Raw genomic sequence first — 20372 nt, 5'->3', positions numbered from 1 at the left:
AATCGCCAAGGGAATGTTGAAAAAGAAAAACAAAGAACGGCATCACGTTGCCTAATTTCAAGGTACATTAAAAAGCTGTGATCAGGGGCGCCTGGGTGGCTCAGTGGGTTGGGCCGCTGCCTTCGGCTCAGGTCATGATCCCAGGTCCTGGGTTCAAGCCCCACATTGGGCTTTCTGCTCGGCGGGGAGCCTGCTTCCTCCTCTCTCTCTGCCTGCCTCTCTGCCTACTTGTGATTTCTCTCTGTCAAATAAATAAATAAAATCTTAAAAAAAAATGCTGTGATCGCCAAGACAGCATGCTACTGGCAGAAAAACAGACATAGACTAGTGGTACAGAATAGAGAGCCCATATATGTACCCTCAATTCTGTGGTCAACTAATCTTCAACAAAGCAGGAAAAAATATCCAATGGAAAAAAGACAGTCTCTTCAATAAATGGTGCTGGAAAAATTAGACAGCTACATATGGAACAATGAAACATGACCATTCTCTTACACCATACACAAAGATAAGTTCTAAATGGATGAAAGACATCTAAATGGATGAAATAGGAATCCATAAAAATCCTAAAGGAGAACATAGGCAGTAACCTTTTCGACATTGGCCACAGCAACTTCTTTCAAAATATGTCTTCAAAGGTAAGGGGGACAAAAGCAAAAATGAACTTCTGGGACTTCATCAAGATAAAAGTTTCTGCACAACAAAGGAAACAGTCAACAAAACAAAAACGAAGAGACAACCCACAGAATGAGAGAAGATATTCACAAATGACACTACAAACAAAGGGCTGATATCCAAGATTATAAAGAACTTCTTAAACTCGACACCTGAAAAACAAATAATCAAAAAATGGGCAGAAGACATGAACAGACACTTCTCCAAAGAAGACATACAAATGGCTAACAGACATATGCAAAATGTTCAACATCATTAGCTATCCAGGGAATTAAAATCAAAACCACATTGAAATACCAACTTACACCAGTTAGAATGGCAAAAATTGACAAGAAACAACAAATGTTGGAGAGGTTGTAGAGAAGGGGGAACCCTCTTACACTGTTGTTGGGAATGCAGTTGGTATAGCCACTTTGGAAAACAGTATGGAGATTCCTCAAAAAATTGAAAATAGAGCTACCCTATGACCCAGCAATTACACTACTGGGCATTTACCCCAAAGACACAGAGGTAGTGAAAAGAAGGGCCATATGTACCCCAACATTCATAGCAGCAATGTCCACAATTGCCAAACTGTGGAAGGAGCCAGGATGCCCTTCAACAGATGAATGGATAAAGAGGATGTGGTCCATATATACAATGAAATATTACTCAGCCATCAGAAAGGACGAATACCCACCATTTGCATCAACATGAGTGGAATTAGAGGAGATTCTGCTAAGTGAAAGAAGTCAAAGAGAGAAAGACAATTGTCATATGGTTTCTTTTATTTGTGGAGCATAAGGAATAGCATGGAGGACATTAGGAGAAGGAAGGGGGAATTGAAGGGGGATAAAGCAGAGGGGGAGATGAATCATGAGAGACTATGGACTCCGGGAATCAAACTGAGGGTTTCAGAGGGGAGGGATGGGGGATGGGTTATCTCAGTGATGCGTATTAAGGAGGGCACGTATTACATGGAGCACTGGGTGTTATATGCAACAATGAATCATAGAACACTACATCAAAATCTAATAATGTATATAATTTTAAAAATTATTAAAAAATTATAAGAAAAAAAGAACTGATGATGGCTCCAGTGACACCTATGATAGGTTGCTCAGTGTGTTGAGCACATTTCTGCACAGAATTTCACTACAAGGGATTTGAAAGGGCAGTGGCTTCATACATCTTCATATCAAATTATAAATATAAAAAACACACTCACCCAAATACACTACAGGAAGGCATTTTTTTTTCAAGTGGTTACCAACTTGTATTGTAAAAACATCTCAGATGGAGCACTAACCCGCCTATTCTTTTTTGTTTTCAGAGCACACAGTATTTTACAATCCTTTGGTACACAGAGTCTAAAATTGCCTTCTAGGAATCTCCACCCACCAACCACAATAGTGAATAAAATGTCTTATCACTTTTTTTCCTAAGACAGTTTTCAGACACTTTAGGTTACCCTCCTACCCACCCCCCAAGTCTCCGTTTCATGGGTACACACTCTTGCTCCTCATATGGTATGTTTTAGATCTGGTCTTCTGCTATGAATATTATCTAGGCTGTCAAAATATTTCTGAAAGTGTAACACTCAAGAGTCAATACAACATTTGTGCTCACTCATTCCCTCCCACACACATGTGCACACAAAAATATGCACACACATTCCTTTCTCTGTCTCAACAGAAAGACTTTCTTTGCTCTCTCTGCTTGGTTGTATATGGCCCACCCCATAACCTCTGAGTTTACTTACTTAAGTCTAGTTCCAGCTACACAGGGAGACTGATTAGATGCCTCTTGATTACAATTCCAAAAGGGAAATTCCAATTGATTTGGTTTTGTCTTGGTGATCACCTCTGACCTATTAACTGTGAGTGATGTTGGGAGTCACATTAAAGAAGCATGACTTCTTGAGATCACTTCTGCAGGTAAGTGTTAGGTGGCAAGCAGCCCAAAGGAAGCAGGGTTAGGAGGAGCAGGACATTCAGACAGATGGCATCTACAACACAGTGTGCTGTTCAGACTCAGATAATACTTCTAAATTTGCCATCAGTCAATATTTTTTAATATTCTAAAATAATACTCTTTTTCTTTGACGGTTTATTAGTATCTCTTCTTTTCAAAATGAGATACACAGCCTGCTTCACCTTCAGGGAACCATGATTTTTATATATCTCTTTCTAAGTAATCAACAAAAATTAATATATCTAATGTCATATCCTTCTGAGACATTACCTACTGTTAGAATTTACTGAGTTTTCTATTCTGACTTCGTGTAAATTATACAAGTTACACATTTTAAACAAGTTTTCAAACTCTGGATAAAACACTGAAATTGATCTTCTGCTATGAAGATTACCTAGGCTGCTTTGTGATCAGATAACTAACGTGAAAAGGTGTGGCTACTGGGTGAGACCAGTCGAGTAAATTCCACCTAACACAACTCTCTTCAACTCATTTAGGCCCTTTGAGCAACCGTTTCCTATTAAACAGTGATAATCATAACTGTTTAAAAGACAACAGTGAGGGTGAAATGGGAAAATATATATAAAGCATCTGGCAGAGCCTCTAAGTGTGTAACAAATAGTAGCTTCTTTCTACTTAAAGTATATTTCTTTTTCTTTTGAGAGGCAATTTCAAATCATATAGCTTTTCATACTGCATAGAAATCTATCTCACAATACACTTTCTTTAAAAAAACACAATCCAACACTAATAAGATTAGATTAATTCTACTTATATTGTTAATAAGATTACCCCATTCTTCACCATCCCCACCATTACCACCTTGATTAAGTTTTGATACTATTACATACTGCCCACTGAAATCAGTATTATTGCATATGTCTGTTGACCGGCAGACTCGCTGGGGTCTATCTTACTAGGATAATGGGGAAAATTCTACAGATATGTAAACATTCTGTGATCTGCAGACAAGCAACATAGCGTTATGATCACTAGCGAACTTGCTAGAAATGCACAATTCCCAGCCCCACCATAGATTTACTGTATACAAACCTGCATTTCAGTAAGATTCTGAGCCCTTCAAGAGTCAGTAAGAAGAGAAGTGAATTAATGCATTTTGAATGACCCGATTTTTGTGAAATTTCTGAGTGGAGTTTGACACTCTGGGGAAAAAAAAAAAAAAGAACTGAGAAAATGAAAGGAAATCCAGTCTTACCTTTGTCTCTGACCTATTTCCAGAAGCTTCTCAACATCAGTTTTGGAAGATCTCTCATCATTTTTCAAAGACTGGTAAGAAAAGTGGGGAAAGAAAATCTTATTCAAGTGATAAATTGGGGCTCACTTTACTTTTGGCTCTATGGCACAGGTGTGACTGCTCTTCTGTCCTGAAACAAGAAGGTGCAAATGAGGCACGGTGCTCGTCAGGGCTCTAAGGATGCCCACAGGAATTTATGACACCAAGCACAGGTGCTACCCAGTGGTGAAAGGGAATAAACTGAGCCTCAGCCCTTAGATGTTCGGTGGAGGGGAAAAACGCTCTCCAAGACCTAGGTCTCTTTACAAGTGAGTATAAAACACATCTTCTGCTCTCCAGCTGAAGTTTCATTGTGTTCTCTGCAGGCATGTCAAGCCAGCTCTGGCATCGTTTCTACAAATTCACACAGACATAAAAGACCTTTCTGAATCTGCTAAGTAATGACATAATTCACGATCAAAGAAGCCCAAAAGCATGTACCTGTTTGGTCTTGTCTATTTATTATTAATGAGTAATGCAGCAGAATACACAAAAAAACTAAGGCTATGTAAAATTGTAACTGCTCTGACAAGATAGGGTATAAAGGGGGAAAAATAAAGTATCATCTCAGTCATTAGTGTTTATTTACTCTGGCAAATTCAACATCCACAGACCGTGACTTCAAGCAGAAAAGTGCACTGAGCTATTCTCATTACAAAATCCCTCCCATTAAGTCTTCCCTAAGAACTTTCTTATTTGTACTCAATAAACTATTTAACAGGGTAACCTTTCTTGATATTAGACGTTGAAACTGAGGAGGAGTGATATTGTTTGCAGGAAAAGCAGCTGTGGCAGGCAGAAAATTGACAATCTTAGGAATGGCAAATACTTTGTTTACTTAATATCTATTTAACAAATACCTATCATGAATTATGCAAAGTCCTGTGCAGAGGCACAGTGTCTGCCTTCACAAATTTTATAGTCTAATGCTAAAATCAGGCAACTTTCATACAGCGAAATCAGCATTCTGATTGGGATGTGATGGGCTGAATTGTATGAGAGAAACTTCTTTCTGGGTGCCTGGGTGGCTCAGTCAGTTAAGCACCTGCCTTCGGCTCAGATCATGATTCTGAGGTCCTGAGATCAAGCCCCACATCTATAGCCTGGAGCAGGTCAGGGAATCTGCTCTTTGACTTCCTTAGGTGAAGAACAGGGATGAGATTTTTGAAGTGTCTACTTTAGACAGTTACTGGAAAGCTCAGAGGACAAAACAGATGTGGAAAAACAGTTGATGAAAAATACATTAAAACATGCCTATTCATTTATTGACCATCTGTTATATTCTGGGCATTCTGAAGGAAACTATGATCAAGCAGATGACTGTCTTCAAGAAATTTAAAATAAAAAAACAAATAAATGAAAAAGAACATGAGATGCGGAAATGGAAAGTACAGGTACAGACAGGAGTCAGCAAGATATATCTCAGTAGGAGAGCCAGCGTGTTCTTAATTATCATTTACCCAGAAATGTCCAGGGAAGTGGAGTATACTTGGAAAATATTCTTAGTTCCTATAAGGATGTTAAAGGTTGAGACACCTACTAACTGATCAACATAATACTTATTGGTTGACCTGTGTTACCATCCATTACCATCCCATCCTGGGGCTATGGTTACAGAGAAAAGATTACAAGACTTTCAAAGCTCCTATCTTCATGAAGTCCCACTAGAAGAATAGTGTAGAATGGGCTATGTAGTATTCACTGTGAGTTTAAAACCTAGAATCAGTATTTATCAGATATATGACCAGGCACTTCCTTGGCCTATTTGAGACTTGTTTCCTCATTTGATGAGTAAAATTTTGTGAAGAGGTTGCTAAGAGGATTTAATAAGATAAAAAATGAAAAAATACCTTGTACACTGGCTAACAGGAAATGGAAAAAAGAAAGGCATTTTAAAAATTGCAAGTACATTCGGTGGTACAATTGTTACCCTTTTAAGAAACATGATTCTATGAAATTATACATTCTTATCAAGCAATTTTTCAGAATGTGACTGGGTGTCTTAACTTAGGCTACCAGTGAGACACTGTGTCCTGGTCACACACGGGCATGTCACCATATGCATGATAGAGTTTCGAAGTGCCAGGTGTTTCCTGAGTCTGAGAAGGTGCAGGTGTACTGAACATTTTTTGCAGCCTCATATAATCGGTGAATTTCTACATAATGATAAGGTGCAACTCTGGTGTCAGCTTCCTACAGAAATTTCACTTAGTTCCCTTTTCATCCAAGTCAGGGCTTCCCTAACCTTCTATATATTCTTACATCACAGCACTGTCCTTACCCTGCTGCCTGTCTCTGTACTCTAATGGAATATGGGTGGTTTTTCTGCTCTTATTTTTATGTCCTCAAGTTGCAACATAACTGCTAGAACAAGAGCTTGGGCACGGGGCTCGTACACCTGCGCTGTCACCTAATTCTCTCTGTGTCCCCTATAGCTGCTTTACCTTTCTCTAGGTCTTGTTTTCTTACCTACAGGATGAAACTACTAGTAACCAGAGCAGTCTTTATGTAAAAAATAAAGATTGTACAAAGAATACCTAACACAAGGCCTTGGCCATTTTCAATAAACTATTGTGGCTACGGACACCATCATCATCATTATCATCACCTTCAAGGAAAAGAAAGCTAAGGACAGCACTGACTCCATATGGTTCAGAAACATGGTTTTGTGCAGTAACTAATACATAAGCCCTGAAGCCAGATTTCCTGTATTTAAACTCTGGTTTCTTTTGTGACATTCAAAAATAACTTATCTTTTCTAAGCATAATCCCTCATGTATAATAAGAAAAAAAATCACATCAATAGTACCTATCTTACAGATAGACACATTATGAAAAATAAAATTATGCCCTCAAAAAATTCACTGTTCACTCAAATATCAAAATATCAGATATTTCAGAAAATTCATCTTATCAGATATAGACCTAGTTTTTGGTTGAGATTTCATGGAGTATTAATACATTTTCATAGATGACTCTTGACTTCCTAAGACATTTTCCCATTTTAGCAATGAGGATTATTAAAGGTTCTTGAGAATTATCCTTTGTGGAATTAAAAATTCTCTTCTAGAGATCATTCCTATTTTCAACACAGGGGTCAAATTGATCTTCGAAGCTATGAGAGACTGATGGCCTTGCCAAGTACATAATTTTCTCCTTTCTGAATTTGCAAACCACAGATTCCCAGACTGCATTTCAAATGACATTTCTTTTCAAAGCTCATATGATAATAAATAACTCCCTTGGTCAAACCCTGAAACATATTCAAAACTGGTTTAAAAATGCAGGAGTCTTTAATGCTAATCCACCGAGACAAACTGGGTGACTTCTCAGCCTTTGCTGCCTGGAAAATTAGTTTTCGTCTCACCTGAAGGTTGACTTTAATTCCATCAAGTTCTCTTGATGTCTTTGTCAGCTGATGGAGGATGTTGGTTCGCTCCTTAAAGACTTCTTTCAGCTGCTTTTCTAGCTCTTCATAGTCCTGTCTAACACAGAAAAAAATCGCATGAGAGCCCCCCAAAAAGTTCTACTGGGGTTCAACCTCTTTAAACACTATCACAGGTGCTTGCATTTCAAGCAAAATCTAGATCATTGAAACCTTAATTACTAGGATGTTTTGTTTTTCCTCTTCCACCTAAAAGGAGAAAATTGAAAACAAAACAGTCTTACAACAAAGGTTTTATTTTGCATTAAGAGTTCTCTAAACCACAGAGAAATTCCCGAACAATACCGTCTTTGACAGGTTGAAGATGGTTTATTAGGTACCTCTTGGAAACAGATATTTTCCATGACATCACCACACTTCTTCCTAAGGTCTTTGACATCTCACAACATGAGATATGACCTGAACCAATGTATTTCAAATATTTAGACAGGTTCTGACACTGGGGAGACATACTTGTGGGTAGAGTCAGGGCAGAACGTGGGGGTCTTGCTTCATCTCTGTAGGTAGGGAGGAAGCCCAGAGAAAAGACAGCCCTTCTCAAACATGTCTAAGAATCTCTATTGCTATTAAAGAGGTAATGGAAAAAACAAAAGTATCTATGAAATCAGTAAATAAATACAGTAATTAGAGTAAAATTTGAACAGACTTGTTAATAAGTTTCATGAAGGAAAGACATTTAACTCCATATCATCTATACATATTTTTTTCTTACTTTTCTCCTATGGTCTTTGTAAGACCAGTACGGTAATTCTCATTTTGTAAACATAAAATAATTGAGCTCAGAAGGATCAAGTTACTACCCTAAGATCCTATTCAAGGAATAAATGGGCAAGTAGTGTGTGTTTGTGTATATTTATGTATGCTATGGCAAGTGTGTGTGTGTACAGGGAAAATGTAGACAAGGAAAATGATTGCTCTACTTGCATTTCTTCCCTTAGGGATCATCTGAGTATGCCTTCTACCCATTCATATTTTGGGTTAGTTTTTGTGACAGCTTGCTGGGGCTGCTGTCACAAAGTAGTACAGAATGGGTAGCTCAAACAACAGAAATTTTTTTGTGTTGCAATTCTAGAGGCTAGAAACTCAAAATCAAGCTGTTGGTAGAGTTGTTTCCTTATGAGGCCTGTGAGGGAAAATTCTGTCTCAGGCCTTGCTCTTTTGGCTTGCAGATCATATCTTTCCCCTACATGTCTTTACATGGTTTTCTCTGTGTGACTCTATGACTAATCTTCCCTTTTTATAAGGACTCCACTCATATTAGTTTAGAGCCCATTCTAGTGACCCTATTTTAACATGGTAGCTTCTATAGACACCCATCCCCAGATGATGTTATATCTAAGGGGTGGGGGGACTTCAACATATGAATTTTGGGGGATGCAACTCAACCCATAACAGTTATTTCATCTATTGATTTAAAGAAGCTCCTATCCAGTAAGGTTTTTAACTGTCATTATAGTGAAGATATTTTCCAAATCTGTTATAGATTTTTACATTTACTAACTCCCCAATTTCCTTTTAAATATACATGGGGATAAGTCTTTTCCTTTATGGTGTCTGTACTGCTCTTGCACAAATAGATCTTCTACATGCCAATACCGTTCTTTAAAAGTGGCCGTGAAGATATATTGGGTAATTGTTGCTAAACTACAAAATTAATTTTGGAATATATTGTATTTATGTATTTTTCATGTATGTGTATATTAAAAGATGGCAATATAATTTAGATAAGCATAGCCAATTGTATTAGCACAATTGTGACAATCCTTTCTCCACTGATTTTTGAAATGAGGTTTTCTGATGTACCAAATTCCTTTTTACTGTAAGTTTTGGGACCTCTATTAGGATGTATTGATGAATTGGTTGCAACACTAAATCATGGATTAATTATTAAAGCTGTGTGCTACAATTTGTTACTTCCTATATTTTCCCCTTACTGTTTTTATTCATAGTTTTATTGATAAATTTTCTGTATCTGTGTATTCTCAGTGAATTTTAGAATCAGTTTGTCCATTTCATAAAAACTCCTATAGGGAATTTAATTGAAACTGCATTCATATTATAGTTATATTTAAGGAAATATGTAACAAAAGGGTAGCTTTCAATCCAAAGACAGATGGTTTCATATATTATTTTAGGACTTTTATATGATTCAGCAATGCTTTAAAGTTACTTCAAAGTAACTTTTGCTCATTTCATGTTAGACTTATTGCTGTTAATGTGGTGGATTTTTCCACTCCACTGCCTACATGAATGTTGCTGGCTTCTTTTAAAGCTATTGACTAAGTTGATCTTGATTCCAGGTATCTTATTAAAGAAGAGTAGTATTAAACTAAGTAACTATAACAAGTAGTTGCTAGTTGATTTGTTTGGCTTTTTCAAGTGGACGGCAATATTTTCTTTCAATAATACCATCTCTTATTCTCATAACTCTTATTTTTTTCCTCTTTGCTAATTATACTGGCTAAGACCTCTTAAACAATGCCAGGTAGAGAAAATGATAGTAGATCATCTAATTTGTTTGTGACTTTACGATAGCTATATTAATTAAGTTTCATCAGTGAGTAAATGTATGTGAATACTTGCTGTAATTTTCAGCTGATACTACTGTTTTCAGGTCATTCTTTTTAAATAAGAATTCTGCTGAGTTGTAGCACTTATGCAGAAAAGAACTACACAATCCCCAGGACACATTTCATGAACTCTCATAAAGTGAACATAGAGGAAATTTAAAAAATGAACCATTCTCCCTAGATGACAATTCTTTGACTCCACCCATTTATTACGTTCACTCTCTTCCCCAAATATAACCAATATTTTTATTTCTACTACTTCATAATCACTTGCCTATGTTTGAAATTTATGCAAATGTTGAATGCCTGTTATTGTTTTATACAACATGGAGTTTGTGAAACTCGTCCATGTTATGTGGAGAAATAGTGTGTTAGTTTTTATCACTGCATAGTATAGTAACAAGTAATTATATTGCAATGCATCTATTTTAATGCCAACAGACACCTTTTTCCCCAAGTTTTGACTGTTATGAATATGAATATTTCATTGGCCTTGTATTTAACATACAAATACATGTATGCCAAGTACATAACTAAGAAAGGAATTGCTTCATTATAGAAAATAAATTTTCAGCTTCAGTAAATACTGCCAGAGAATTTTCCAAATCAGCTATATCATAGAAGAGGTGAAGAATTTCAATTGCCTCAAAGTCTTATAAACTGTGGTATTGTCAGTATTTTTAAATTTTCAGTCACTCTACTGGTTGTACAATAGTACTGGATTTTTAGCTATAATTTATATTTTACTGGTGATCCAAAGTGAGTACCTTACAAAAAATGATATTTAAATATGATATTTTAAAAAATACTTTATTTGAAAGAGAATGAGTGAGAGAGCACAGAAGCAGGGAGAGGAGTCAAGGGAAAGAGAGAAGCAGACTCCCCACTAAGCAGGGAACCCAACCTGGAGCTCAAACCCAGGATCCTGGGATCATGTCTTGAGCCAAAGGCAGATGCTTAGCTGACTCAGCCACCCAGGCGCCTTAAATATTATTTTTTTATAAAATGTCTGCTCATGCCTTTTGCTTTTTGTGCATTGGTTTGCCCATTGCTTATTATTTATTTGTAGGTGATATTTATATAGTCCATACATGAGCTCTTTGATGGCTAAGTGTATTGAAAACATAATTATCTCCTGCTGTTGGAATTTTAAATCTCTTAATGGTGTCTTCTGATGAATACACATTAATAATATACGTATAGATCAAATTATTCATCTTTTATATTCAGAGTTGTTCACTGGAGTTGTACCACTTAAATTTGTAATTGTATGAAAAATATTTTTATCTGATTATAAATATTATATCTTACAAACATTTAAAATGATATGTTGCTAGCATATGGAACATGGATTTTTGTATGATTTTGCATTCAGCAAATTATCAACTATAAAAATTATTTGTGGAGCATTTTGTATTTTCTTACAAGTATAATCATATTGTCTGCAAAAGTATTTTTTATTTTTTCAATCCTTAAGTCTTTTATTTAAATTCTTTATCTTACTTTGCTATCAAGGACCAAGGACTGTTCTACAATGTTCAGTAAAATGTGTAATAAACACATCCTTTGTTTATTCCAAATTGCAGGGATAGAGACACCTTTTTCTTATTCCAGACTGCAGGGGGAAAAACTTTCAAGACCACAAATATGGTATTTCTGATAGGCTTTTATGGTTAACTTTTCAATTTTTTAAAAATCAGATATAAAAAATGTTTTCTTTTATTTCTGGTTTCTAAATCTGTTCAGTTTTAATCATGAGTGGGATCTGAATGCTGTCCAGTATTTTAGTTTTTTTTTTCTTTTTTTTTCATTGTGGTGTATGTTATTTGCTTACAGCTCTTCTGTTCCTCCCACCCTTGGCCACATTACACATATAGGCAGGAGAGAACCCCCCCACACCATTCATTTGGTCATGTGACACTTCAACAGAATATTAATGGACAGGACACGTTGAAGACTGTAAATGTTGTCTGTCTAATTTGGCTTAGTTTCTCATTCTCCTGCTAATGGCCCCATGAAGAAATTCCCCCAGATAACTCCCGCAACTTCAGGCTTCTTCAGAAAGAAAACATATACAGCAAACCTGAATTTGATTCATACTCTGAAGCAGACACACCCTAGTGATGCTTCAACATGAGTTGAAAACTAAATTTGATTGTAAGCCATCAATCAGACTTTCAAAGTAATTTGTAATGTAGCAGTGTCACAGGAAAAACTGGTCTCACAAATGTATCCACTGAGATGATCACATACATTTTTTTCTTTTACACTATTGATGTGCTGGATTATATGGATTCATTTCATATATGATTAATGACTACATTAAATCAAACTCTCATTACGGAAATCAATAATTTTGTTTGTTATATACAATTCTGTTAGATTCATTTGGTTACTATTTTGTTTAGGATTTTTACAGTTATTGTCATGGGAGAAATTTAATTATAATGTCCTTTGTCCTCAAATCCATATAAAGCTTCGTATCTAGATTATGTTTAGCTCATAAAAAATTGGGACATGTGCCTTCTTTTCCTATTACCTGAAAGAATTTGTGTGAGATTGACAATATTTCTCACCTGAATGAGTAGAATTGACATGTAAACCATCTGGTTTGCAGTTTCCTTTGTGAGAAGGTCGTTATTTACAGATTTAATGCTTTAAGCGATATGGACTGTTCAGATATCCTTAACTGTCCCTATGTCAATATTAGTAATACTCATTATTTTTAGAAATTTGTCCATTTCATTGTCACTCATTTATTTCATGATTCTTAATGTCATAAATTTGGCCTAAGCTCATCTGCGCATGGCTCCTTCATGCTGGGCTTGCTTTTGCTTCTGTGATCATTTCCTGGTCAATTAAATGGCTCTGTTTCTGTGGTTGACTCACTATCAGTTGTGAGTGAAGATAATGTCTCATATGTCCCCCTCATCACCAAGAGAGTTAGCCTGTGCTTATTCATATTCCAGTTGGTTAGGGTGCTAAGAAAATCAGCAAAAATAAAGAAGTATTTTCAGATTTAGGCTTCGGAGTAGTATGACATCCCATCTGCCATACTGCATCTGTCACAAAGCGGGTCACAAGTCCAGGACACATTCAAGAGGCAGAGAAATACACTTCATTTCTTCATGGGAAAATATTCAAAATCATATTGTAAATGAGTGTACAAGAATGGTGGTGCTCATATTTCTAAATAATCTACTGCATAGCCTCTGTTGTTAACTTCTTAGTACTTCATTTCTCAGAGATTAGTCCTTTGAGTACTTGCCACCTTGTGCACTAGTGATTCTCCAGTGCCTTCAAAGGGATTTGACATTTTGTTCAGTTTTCCCATTGGTGTCAATGTTGACAATAAACATGTTCAATTTCACTCAAGATGGGAGTTCGGGGGCCATTATTTAGCTAATTATTTTCTTTAGTTCTCAAAGACAATCAGCTGTTTGATTCAATCTCATCTCTTCTCTAACTCTGAATATTTGAACACTTTTACTTGTAACTACTGTCCTAGCTCAAGTCCTCATTATCTATTTATAGCACTATATATTAATTGATTTCTTTTCTCAATCCATTTAATGCGCTGCTCTCAAATCAGGTTTTCTGAACTTACAGTTCTATTGGCATCAACTTATCACTTAAAATATTGGTGCTCTTTGGTTTTGTCAAGGTCAAGGCCATCTTCCCTCTGGCTTGAAATGACCTTTATTCTCCTTCCGTTTTCTCTGCTCAGTTTCTGTATCTTTCCTCTTATGTGTGCCACACTTAATTATCAACCTAAGAATATTTCTCAAAAATCTTTAAATGTAGTTTTGTCTATTTTCATTTCCATGAATTAACTGAAACTGTTCTCACATCAACCTGGACTGCCTTCACCTACTCTTGTCAATCTAGATAGAAAAATCATCTTATCTCCCTTTCTCCATGAAGTCACCTCTTAGAGCTATATAGTTCCTTTCTTTTCAGAATTTGTCATATATCATATATTTTATCCACTCCTTCATTTTGAAATTAATTATCAGATAGTATTTTAATGAATAATTATACACTAGTCTGTATAGAATAATGAATGCTTAGAACTATGCATCTCTTCCTTTTTCTACTAATACTTATCTAACTTAATGATGATCCTAGGTCAGGCCAGTGGGAGCCCCTACAAACTGGTTTCTATGTCCTGAGACTTGTCTTCACCATTCTTCAAATCCTTCCTTACACTTTTTGCTCCTTTGCTGTCCTGTCAGAATGAATATTTCTCACTTTATTCTAAATGCAAAAGTTATAGAAATAAAGCTTATCTTGGAGTAATGTTTTAATGTTTCCAATTTACTTCGTTTTTAAGCTTTTGTTTTAAATGAAAAAGTCTTCCAGTGTGTCCAATGTCTTCAGATTTAAGCCTCATAAAATTCAAAGATCTGGAGTAGTGCCATAAGATCTTAAAGTTTGCTTTTCCCACAGAAATATAACAAAAATAATAATTGCAGAAATGCAAACTTCTGTTTTACAGGTTTGCAGTGTTTCTACCTACATTTAAAGAATCACTTACTATGGCAGCCATAACCATAGTTCCCTGTCATTTATTCTTTTTTTTTTTAAAGATTTTATTTATTTATTTATTTGACAGAGAGAGAGAGAGCGAGAGCAAGAACAGAAGCAGGGGGAGTTGGAGAAGGAGAGGGGAAAGCCGGCTTCCCACTGAGCAGGAAGCCTGATGTGGGGCTTGATCCCAGAACCCTGGGATCATGACCTGAGCCAAAGGCAGACGCTTAACTGACTGACCCACCCAGGCACCCCCTGTCATTTATGCTTAAAAAAACACTATCCAGTATTTATTATATACAAGTATATATCAGACACGGGCAGATGTTTTACATAGATGATTAATTCTCATAATTTCCCAGAAATGTAAGTGATATTATATTCATTTCAAAAGCAAGAAAGCATGGGTTCAGAATAATTTCTCCAAGGTCACAGTAAATGATTGGTTTTCAACCCTGGATACCTTTGATGACAAAATATCACATTATATGCTCTCTATCATAAATTATGGACCCTGTAAATATTTTCTTGGTTCCTCCTACATGTAGGAATCTTTGAGGGGAAAAAAAAAAAAAAACATTAGCAATACATTATCCCTAATCCAGTAGCATGTAATATACAGGAAAGAAGAACCCACGTCATGATGAGGATAGCATATGACAAAATGTGACAGGAGTAAGGCATTAAGAGAGATCAACTTCAGGTTAAACAATTATGGAAAATTTCATGGAAAAAACATATTTGTGTTGGGCCTTGAATGACACATAGGATTATTAAATGCAATCGAGGGAAAGGTATCCTAAGCAGAGAGAATGATATAGGTAATGACAATGTATAAGGGAAGTGCTGAGTGTATATATATTATAAACCAGGAAACAACATAGTCTAAAGTGCATATAGGGTACTCACTGAACTACTAGGTAAAACCTGAAGAAATTGGTAAAATTCAAATACCAAAACTCTTAAACACCATGCTCAGGAGTTTTAACTACTTTCTATAGGAGATTTATTTCTCTGTGAAATGCCAAGAAATATGTATTTAGGAATATATATAGTCAGATTAATAACTCAAAAGTATATCAAAAGGAAGAAAGATTTAAATTATTCTCCCTGCAGTTGTCAAAGCTGTTCCAAAGTGTATATTGTTATATTTCATAGGCAAGCAGATTGAATAAAAATGACTTTTACTTGGCTTGGCCAAGATATTAAGTTGGTGGCCATGGGGGATTGCAGCATGGGAAACATTTGCAATGTCTGCCCTCAGGAAATTCAGAAGAACTGTGAAACTCCTCTGAATCTTGGCAGAAAGGTCATGGACTATTTTGTTAAAAGACCTTTGTATTACCTAAAGGCACTCTTTCCCTTTTCTTTTTATCAGACTCAATAGTCCATGTGACCACCAGGATGTTTGCAAGGTAATTTTCTTTCAAGGTCTACCAGTGCGAACGAAGGGAAGCCAAAGCTGACTATAGATGTGTGGCAGAATTCATTCTGTGCCCCTGTGTAAAAGACAGCTAGAAAATCACCCTTTGGGAGAAAGAGGGTCTCACATATAAATACAGTCAAAACCTGAAGTATCACAAGCCTTTTGGCTAGAGTATTTTAAACTAAAAAAAAAAAAAACAACAAAAAACACAACTCCCAACAATCCTACACTTGAGAATGTATTCATAGAAATAAAAGTCCCGGACCTTGCAAACATAAATTTAAAGGTGCATTAATCATAAATATCTGGAAACAAAATAAAGAGTTCTGGATAAATCATGTTATGTACACTGACAAGGACTCTCCCTGATCAAACTTTAGTCAAGTTCCTCAGCATCTGCCAGGACCTTAGCACCAAGTTGTAGCAGGAATCTTGCTTAGCTTAATTTATTAGTTTATTATTTTATTATTTTAGTATATTATTTTTTTGCTTAGTTTAGCCAGAACTCCCACCTCCAGTATCTGGGCATCTTGAATATCAGATCCAAGTCCTCACCCTCCATCATTCTCCAGGTAATATCTGACATTTTCAGTCTGCTTTCAGTAAGAATCCTGGGTTGGCCAGAGCCCTCCCATACTCCTAATGTTTCTTCTTCATCATTTTCCATCCATTGACCTCATCCCACTCCTTAGCTGGAAATCCCTATTTGTCCATGCTGTACATAAAGTTGAGCTCAGTTCTATACAGAGATCTCTTTTTCCTCAATTGCAATAGTCCCTGAGTAAAAATCTGTTTTTTGTTTTTTTTTTTTTTATTGCTTCAACTACTGTCTGGCTCTGATTTTCTTTGACAACATGATACACTATATTATTTTAAGGTTAAGTTACACGTCAATTAGAGCCATGAGGTATGTTTAAGTAATAAGAGGAAAAATTAAAAGTGTGATGCATTTATATAACACTAGTAACAATGAATCATGCTCTGTGAATGTACAAATATGTGTTTGTGTCTGAATGTGCCTATATAGATAGGATCATGTTAGTAAGCATACAAATTTGAAATCAAAAAGGTTAAGAGTCGGCAGAGGAGGGTTGCAGGGAGAGGAAATTTATGAAAGGAAGGCATGAGCAAACAAAGAAAAGAAGAAGATAGACTTTGTTGTTTTTATATAAAATTATGCATGTGTGTGCATGTGCATAAAGACCTCAAATTAAAAGTGTTACATAAGAAATTTTAAAAATCCCTAAATTTACCCAAATAAACACATTCAAGTCCACATATACTGACTTAGACATCACCATTCACCATCACCCCTCATAGCAATGCAGGCACTGCATGAATCCCGTGATGGCTGTACTTAGAAAAGAAAACCCTTATTAGAGCAATACTTTCTGGATTGAAAACATGGAAGAATAAAAAAAAAAAAGACAAATAGTAGAGAAATATCAGAGTCATGGTGCATATTGTAGCCATTCATTAGATAAGATATAAAACTTGAAAATCAAAATTTGATTTCCAGATATTGTCACTAACCTGCTAGTGAGACATTAGGAAATCATTATAACTCTCTGGTCTCAGCCTCCATATCTGTGAAATAGATTATATTTCACAAGTTGATAAAAATTTACAAAGTCAATAATAAGAGGCTTAATTTTCCCTGTTGAAAATAAGGGAAAAAGAAGTCTCTCCCTCTTTCTCAGGGCATTTACTTTAGAAAACTTTGAAGCTCTTTCTTTCTTTGAAATATATGTAATTCTTCATATAATAAAAAAGCCACTTGCCAGCTTTGAGACCTAAGAATATTTTTCTCATTTGACCTGGGAACCATCTCTTTGAAATGTCATCATCAAGAAAGATAGCACCCTTCTGCATAGTGAAGGAAATAATCAACAACACTAAAAGGTAACCTGCTGAATGGTAATGATTTTTGCAAATGATACATCCAATAAAGGATTAATATCCAAAATATATAATTAACTTATAAAACTCAATATCCCCAAAATGAAAAATCAATTAAGAAATAGAAAACATGAATACACATTTTTCCAAAGAAGACATACAGCTGGTCAACATGTGAAAAGATGTTCAACATCACAATCAAGGAAATGCAAATCAAAACTACAATGAGGCATCACCTCACACCTGTCAGAATGAGTAAAATCAACACAAGAAACAACAGGTGTTGGTGAGGATATGAACAAAGGGAAACACTCGTGCATTATTTGTGAGAATGCAGTGTCCCTCAGAATGTAAACATCACGCCATACTGGAAATAATTTATTGAAAGAAACAACCTTCTCCTTTCCCAGGGACAACACAGTCCTAAATACAAGCCAACTGGTTCATCTGATGTTCCAACAAAGAAAAAGCAATTGTTTCCAATCCTGAGAAAAGGGGAAACAAAATATTTCTATTGGACTAACTGAGAGACATGCCATTTGTACAGAATATTCAGGAACATTTAGGGTTAATTTTGTACTACATTCTGACTTTAGAGTTTGAATGCCTATCAGCACTGTAATGGCTCATAAGCAATGACTCTTATAAATGTTTGTGGATTATCAGCCTTACTGAGAGTCTTTTTTTTTTTTTCAAAGATTCTATTTATTTGAGAGACACAGATCACAGGTAGGCAGAGAGGCAGGCAGAGAGAGAGGAGGAAGCAGGCTCTCTGCTGAGCAGAGAGCCTGATGCGGGGCTCGATCCCAGGATACTGGGATCATGACCTGAGCCAAAGGCAGAGCCACCCAGGCGCCCCCAGCCTCACTGACGTCTTAACAAAAATATGAACACTCATCCTAGAATAATTTCCACACACTTACAAATTAACAAATCTACATAGTATTTCTAAGGGCATAAGAACTCTTTGTAGGAAATGGACACAAATGTCAGTGCAGACATTAAGCATAGTCTGCATAGAGAACCTCTGCTCTAGAAGGAAGGGACATTTGGGATATTTAAACTTTTTTTTTTTTTCCAAAAAAAATACCTTCAGATAAAAGGTGGTTCTTAAAGACAGTGAGGACTTAGGGCAAAACTGTTTACAAATATTTTGTCAATGGTAGGTTCAGAAAGGTGTTAATCTCTGCAGGGTCTAGAAATACATGCTGTGCAGGGAGAATGTATCCAAGGAGAAGAGATAGTTTGTCTTAGTTTTTTTTTGAAGGTTTTATTTATTTATTTAGAGAAGAGAAAGAATACGAGCCAGACTAGGAGAGGGAGAATTTCAAGCCAACCCTGCACTGAGCATATAGCCCACACTGGGATTTGATCTCATGACCATGAGATCATGACCTGAGCTGAATCAAGAGTCAGATGATTGGGGCACCTGGGTGGCTCAGTGGGTTAAAGCCTCTGTCTTCGGCTCAGGTCATGATCCCAGGGTACTGGGATCGAGCCCCGCATCAGGCTCTCTGCTCAGTGGGGAGCCTGCTTCCTCCTCTCTCTCTGCCTGCGTCCCTGCCTGCTTGTGATCTCTCTCTGTCAAATAAATAAACAAAATTTAAAAAAAAAAAAGAGTCAGATGCTTAACAGACTGAGCCATCCATTTGCCCCTGTCCTAGATTGTTTAAATGGGCATACAGTGAAATATAATAAATGCTTTTTCCTTTTCAGTGCCTATGGTAAAAGACGTTAACAACTATCTAGTCAGGGAGAAAAAAAAATAACTAAATCACTAGATGTTTAAGTGCAGTTGAAATTATAGCTTGCCTTTAAAGAGTATGAAGCTATTTTATACTCTTTTGATACCTGACCCTCAAAAATAATAGCATTCTTCTTTATTCAAGCTGATTAAGCACACTGTGTGTGTGTGTGTGTGTGTGTGTGTGTTATGTGTGTGTGTATGTGCCCGTGTACATGTTTAGGCAGTTGTGAGCAAGGTCTGAAAATCAGAAATGCTTAAAACATAGTTCCTGCTTTCATAGTGTTCTTAGTTTAAAAAATATATATATATGTGTATATATGTGTTTATATATACACATATATGTGTGTGTGTGTGCGTGTGTGTGTATGATAGGCACAGGGGCACCTGGGTGGCTAGGTAGGTTAAGCCTCTGCTTTAGGCTCAGGTCATGGTTTCAGGGTCCTGGGATTGAGTCCCACATCGGGCTCTCTGCTCAGCAGGAAGCCTTCTTCCCCCCCTCTCTCTGCCTGCCTCTCTGCCTACTTGTGATCTCTCTCTCTGTCAAATAAATAAATAAAATCTTTAAAAAAATAAAATATGATAGACACAGACTGATGAATCACAGACCTGTACCCCTGAAACAAATAATTTATTATATGTTAAAAAAATAAAAATAAGTAAATAAAATAAAATATGATAGGCACAAATATATAGTTGCAATAATATGTGACGAATTTATGCCAACAACATTTATTAAGTTCAGCAGTGAAGACAGGGTGGGATACATTCTTAATGAATAACTGAGGTAGTAAAAATCCTTTGTGATTCAAGAAATCCATATCAGAGAAAGGATG

The 20372-nt window shown here is 36.2% G+C and overlaps 1 protein-coding gene across 1 annotated transcript in view; it reads right to left on the bottom strand.

The window, feature by feature from the left end:
• The window catches only part of LUZP2 (leucine zipper protein 2), a 479539-nt gene that overhangs the window by 258122 nt on the left and 201045 nt on the right, over positions 1-20372 (bottom strand). Inside the window, exons 2-3 of the mRNA XM_047692979.1 lie at positions 7290-7403; positions 3845-3915 (exon numbers count right to left, since the gene is read on the bottom strand). The gene's annotated coding sequence lies outside the window, so the exon portion shown is untranslated. The remainder of the gene's footprint in view (positions 1-3844; positions 3916-7289; positions 7404-20372) is intronic.

This window comes from Lutra lutra, chromosome 10 (genome assembly GCF_902655055.1).
Source record: "Lutra lutra chromosome 10, mLutLut1.2, whole genome shotgun sequence".
NCBI classification, from domain to species: domain Eukaryota; kingdom Metazoa; phylum Chordata; class Mammalia; order Carnivora; family Mustelidae; genus Lutra; species Lutra lutra.
The sequence above is the reverse complement of the archived record's forward strand: the minus strand, read 5'-3'. Positions and strand labels throughout refer to the sequence as shown.